General features: G+C 39.0%; 1 protein-coding gene across 7 annotated transcripts in view; it reads left to right on the plus strand.

Annotated features, from left to right (window-relative positions):
- Window positions 1-611: 611 nt before the first annotated feature.
- The window catches only part of LOC116042774, a 22,453-nt gene continuing 17,063 nt past the window's right edge, over window positions 612-6,001 (plus strand). For 2 of the 7 annotated variants that reach the window (XM_031289130.2, XM_031289135.2), the window contains exons 1-2: window positions 612-692; window positions 772-951. The gene's annotated coding sequence lies outside the window, so the exon portion shown is untranslated. The other 5 variants (XM_031289131.2, XM_031289133.2, XM_036000892.1 and 2 more) reach the window with 5 other exon arrangements.

Consider the following 6,001-nt stretch of genomic DNA (forward strand, 5'->3'; position numbering starts at 1 on the left):
CTTGAGGACCTTTTCTACAGTATACAGGCTAACAGACCTGTTCGACTGTACAGGACATAGTTATTCACGGCCAGATGGCTCCACTGTGTGTCAGCAGGCCTGAATAGCAACTGAAGGGAACAGTTTAATGGCGGGTAAACATAGTACCGCTAGAGGACGCCATTTGTTTTGTTATTGTCGGATGCTCTGTGCCATGAACCGACAGAACGAGACCGGAAACAGTTTCAAAAGTGTACCACATCATTTCTATGGCCGTGTACAAAGTGAAAAAAAAAGAAGAAAAAAAACGGGGACTCTCTGTAATGCACTTTTTCCTGGTGGAATGTTCTTTGTTCGTTCTGGTCCTAATAATTTTTTTTTTTTTAAATACGCAAGGGAATCATACACCATTCTATTACGTGCTCATTAAATTGCCTTTTAGCGGTAATACTACTACTACTACTACTACTACTACTACTAATAATAATAATAATAATAATAATAAAATAAAAATACTTAAACATAACTGGAACATAAGTAATAAAATATATAGATTAAGATCATATTTAATTTTTGGCACGGAATCGTGATGCAGAACTTTATTTTGTAAACCTTAACCGGAAGTCTTTGTCTTTATTGTGGCTAGCTTGATTCCGCTAACTGCCGTACTAGCTATTTGTAACGGCAAAGCCTCCGAACTGTCAAAAGCGTCGGTAAGTCTCACTGCCTCATCCCACAGTCATGCCATCCATCACCACACTTATTACTTATCGAAAATCTATTAATACTTAGGTTGCTGTTTTGGGACTTTCTCCGAGTTGAACAGAGTGATGTTTCTTTAAGCGGAGCTTGGTGGTCGCGAGGATTATCATTTCCTGACAGAGAATTTGACAGTCACCCGCCTGACTGTTGTTGGTTCGGCGTGGACGCGTGGTGTTGTTGTTTCACCGTGACAGACCTAGCTACATAGTGAGTGAGGTAAGTTAAGGACACAGAGTACAGAAACAGTAGCCCAACTCATGTCTCATGTTGTATTCGCCTGGTCATTTTGCTGTTAATATTTTAACAATTAACGCCAACTAGTTTTCGTGTCCAGTGTGCACATGCGCTGCTTCTGGGTGATGCTTTTTTGTCTCTTTATATAGCTACAGTCTTTGGCTTTTGCCATATATCTCTATGGGCTTTTGTCAGTTGATTGACTAACGTTACCCCCGGCTTACCTGCTGCGGTGATTTTTCCACCGTTACATTAACGTGCGTTGCTTGCTGCGGTGACGGATGACACAACATGGACTATACTGTCATGTTACAACTGTCATGTAACGTTACTGAGACCAACAAGGGGCATTTGTGAAATTTCTGAATTGTTGTAACTTCTTAAAATATGTCAATATTATTGTAATCTATTTTAATCTATTATTAGAAATATTCAAAATGTGTTTTGTTGTCTAATTTTAAAAATAAACAGTTAAAATATCTAAAAAAAAAAAAAAGAAAAAAAAAAAAGATATCTGAAAGGAATAAGGACTTTACATACCTATCTATACTTAACTTTGCCTAATTATAAGTTTCATACATTGTGTCAAAAAACCTTTGGGGAAAAAAAAAAACTTTTTATGATTAGTACTGTTTTATTCATATTTATGAAGTCGTTTATAGCACTAAAACAAAGATACTGCAGTAACAAATGGGCAAAATTACAGATACAACAGCACATTACACAATGTGGATGGAGGCTGAAAGATAAAATGAGTTTTTAGGAGGAATAGAGGACATTTTGATCCTCAGGCAGCTGTAACTCTACATCTGTAGCATGGGAAAGAGAGAGAGAATGTAATGTAAGCATCTGGTTCACATTGATATAAACAGTCCTTACTGGGTAGCTGCTCAGCTAATTGACTGTACTTTGTGTCTTTCCCCCTCTCGACTCAACAGACTCATCTGTTCTGTATGGCTGAGTCATATTTCACTGGCACTGTACTAAAGTTAGCCACAGTATTAAACCATTTGCTAGTTTTGGACTGATGGGGGCTACTTCTCTGCATTCCTTTTTTTTGCCCTCTCCTTCCCACTGTATTTACTTTCTTTCTTCCCTCAGCCTCTCATTCCTGTGCTTTTTCTCTAATTTGTTCCTGCATTTTTCCACTCATTAGAAAACTCTTAACTCCCTTGCTGGTTTTTAAACCCGCAAGAGTGTTTTCCACATGTTCCCTCTTGTGAATTCAAACAAATCACACACAGTCCCCTGTTTCACCTCTTCCCCCTTTGTCATTTTTATCCATTTGTCCACCGTTCATTCTTTCGTCTTTATTTTGCTGCCCATCTCTTTCTATTTTTCTCTCAGCCCACCCCATTGCCTTTGTCCCAGTCTGCTCTTGTCATTTTTCCTTCTTTGTCTGTGGCCTGTGTCAGTGGTCAGGATACTGGACCGGTTACAGGGCCCCGCCCTGCCCAGCCCTGAGCAAACACCACCACTACATCCCGATCACTGCGTGCCTCAGATTTTGACCCAGTATTAGATGCCTTGCTGGGGCTTATTGGACTCACACATGCTTGTACGTGTGTGTTTGTATGTGGGTGTAAGGTGTTTTGGTCGGTTTTATACACTGCTGTTGAATCACAGTGGGGTAGAGTATAATTTGGATAAATTCATCTTCAGTGTTTTCCCTCGGTTTGTGAACAAAAAGCAATTTCCCCATACCACATTTCCTACATGTCTCTTTGTAGTCGTATTGTGTTTTTTTTGTGTCTCTTTTTTGACATCATTTTGTACCATTATTATTCCCATATTTGTGTCTAAAAGGTTGAAAAAGCTAGAGCAGATATTACATTAAAAATACTCAAGAAGCTTAAAAACTAAACTTGCTAAAGAAGTCCAATGGGGACCGGCTACAATCATTAGATCTGAGAAAAGTCTTTTAGTTACTTTCGTTTTGGCTTAGGTGCTGCCTAAAATGGCTTGGGTGCTGTGCCTAACCCTTATAATGACAGGGTAAGCCCTAGTCTTACTGTAAGTGCCTGCCAGATGTGACATGCGTCTCTTCTGCTCTCCTTCTCCATGATTAAGGCAGGTTAAATCTTCCAAAAGAATCACTGCAAGTGTTTAGCCCCTGCTTTGGAAGAACAGCACCTTTTGTGTATTTCTGCACATTATTCCCACAGGAACTGAAACAGGTTTCACTATGTCCACAAGGGGATGTTTCCACTGAGATTTGCCTATATTCATAACTTTACAGACCGCTCACGTACACATGGAGGAACCATTAGGAGTGGGGAAAATAATCGATTCTTAGATGCATCGTGATTCTCTCTAGAATGATTCGATTCTCGATTCAGATAAGTTAATAATCGATTTAAATATATATATATATATATATATATATTTTTTTTTTTTTTTTTCTTTTTAAATGTGTTGATTTTTATATAAAGGTTACTGTCTCCAGACAAGTACAAATCAGAAAACAGAGTGACTGAAAGCGAATTGAAATAATGAACTTAGAGTTTAGGAAAGAGTGCAGAAAAAAAACACACAAAAATGGCCAAAAGGAGAAAAAAAAATTAAATTTTGTGTATATGCACATGATCTACATTACATGTCATTTAGCTGACGCTTTTATCCAAAGCGACTTTCAATTGCTATATATATGTCAGAGGTCGCACACCTCTGGAGCAACTAGGGGTGAAGTGTCTTGCTCAGGGACACGTTGGTTGATGTATCGCAGTGGGAATCAAACCTGTGTCTCCCACACCAAAGGCATGAGTCATATCCACTGCGCCATCACCACCCTGATCTAATAAGACATACATAAAATAATTAGGCAAAACACATATAGGCTGCTCATCTACTTTATCACATTACATCCGACCACCTCATGTTTGATGTTCTAAGAAGCCAATTATCCACCTTTAAACATGACTGAGCCGCTGACCTGGAAGATTACTGGGAGAGAAGGTGACTTTCACAAGCACGTTTAAGGCTTAAGCATGGAATGACAAAAAAAAGACAAAACATTTCATTAAAACGTGTGTGTGACAAATATATGTCACAATCACAGCTTTGTCTTAGCAGCTTTGTCTAGGAAGTGATTAGCAAACTCTGATGGAATCAGATATTTCTACAGTATTTTAGTGGGAAAATTGGTCAAGGATGAGGAGGCGAAATGACAGAATGAAAGGGGGGGGGTAAGAAAAAGAGGAGGTGTGGCTTTGTGCTGAGGTGTCTGCTTTAATAAGGAGGGGGTTGGTATGTTCAGGAGGGGAAAAGTGCTGAGCGAGGCCGCACTGAGATGCTATTTCAAGTGGAAGTGAGGATTTGAGGGAATTATCGTACAAAGCGCTCCTTTCTCCACACTCTTACCTAAAGCCTCTTGGCGTGCCCTAAAGAGAGACATGCTAATTGTGTGAAAGAGGTGTTTGTTTTTGCTCAGTACAGATACAGGCTGCTGTTGCTGTGGAGTCCAAATATTTGTGACATTTGCTACCGTTTGTCTGTTTCGTGTTTATAGCTGTTGCCATTGAAAAGATAACACATTTTATCAGTTTTTTGAAATGCTATCTTTGACATCTGAGGTTTGTGTGGGATATAGCTCACTCTTCACACTTCTTTTTTTAATCCTCGTTAAATCAAACACGCTACAGGGAAATGAAAGAGTTAAATAGTGGTCAGAGACATCTTTCATATTGGCTGCTGGCAAATGTCTGTGATAAAGAAATTGATTTTTGCCCTTATTGAAAAGTCTCATGCAAATATGCAAAATTAAAATGCAAGAACTCACGTTTACATAAACAGCCTGATTGCTGGATAGACATGAGAGGGAGAGTTGCATTAAATACATGTTTTTATCACTGTTCCAATATGGTGCTCCTGTCTTTGTAAAGTTGAAGTGATGAACATTTTGCCGTGTGACAAAATGTTTCTTAAGTGAAGAGATACGTGGTGTAATGTGCAGCTTCATGGTTTAAGAATTGTTTTACAGAAGTGTTTTTTTTTTTTAAACTAAGACTTATGGATTGTTTGCAGCTGCTGCAGAAAAAAACCAGTTCCTGTATGACGGTGTGTTGTCCTTATTTAGAGTAAATAGAGATCTGTTTGCCGTCAGTGGCAACCACAGTAATGGACTGCTGTTAGGCGTAGTCACGTGTCATGTTGCTGTTGTTGTCTGTTTACAGCATCGATGCTGTTTGTTGATGTTCTGACCTCTCTGCTTTTATTAGTCTGTCGACATACATTTACGTAATCCTCTTCATTTACTCTGTTAAACAATCACATGCGCAGAACCAGTGGAGGAAGTTGAAATTAAAAGAAAAAAAAAAAAAAAAAGATGTGGACAATCACTGTAATAATGTTGAGCCAGTGAGGAAAGCGTTAGTGGAAAAACGTCAAGAGAGTTGGGCGTGAGTGTCTCCACTGATCGAGATAATCGAATGTAACTAATATAAGCTTTAACGCCCTTTTTTAGGGGAGTGGAGGCTTCTGTGTGTGCGTGTGTGTGCTTTCACATTGACTTCCTGTCTCTATCTGTTGGGTACAAACAGCCACAGCTTCCCTTTCTGTCATCTTCTGCCGCTCGTTTCAGTAGCATAAGGTAACTGCTCTGCAGTCATCGTGTCCCCCGGCTCATAATATCAGAAGGCGAATTCAAACTGTGACCAGGTTAGTTTTTCTGAGCCCACCTGTCTCATTTAATGGAGAGGAGGCCCAGTATAATTCAGGATATACTGTAAAGACTGGATTACAAAGCAGGTTAGTACATGTTCTTACAGTATGGAGACTACAGTATTCTCTTATATTGTCCATATTTAATGCTGGTCTCTAGACTTTATCCTTGCACTATTGGACTTATTTGCACTGACACACACTCTCATAGAGCACCGTCCTTACCATGCATATTGAATCACAGGGTCAGTCACTGCAAGCGTCTCATGCTTATACATCCCTTAGTACATTCATGTGGATTTCTTATTTAGTATCTTTTTTTTTTATTGTCCATATTTTTCATGTGGATTTCTTATTTTATCATCCT

This window comes from Sander lucioperca, chromosome 4 (assembly GCF_008315115.2).
Source record: "Sander lucioperca isolate FBNREF2018 chromosome 4, SLUC_FBN_1.2, whole genome shotgun sequence".
NCBI classification, from domain to species: domain Eukaryota; kingdom Metazoa; phylum Chordata; class Actinopteri; order Perciformes; family Percidae; genus Sander; species Sander lucioperca.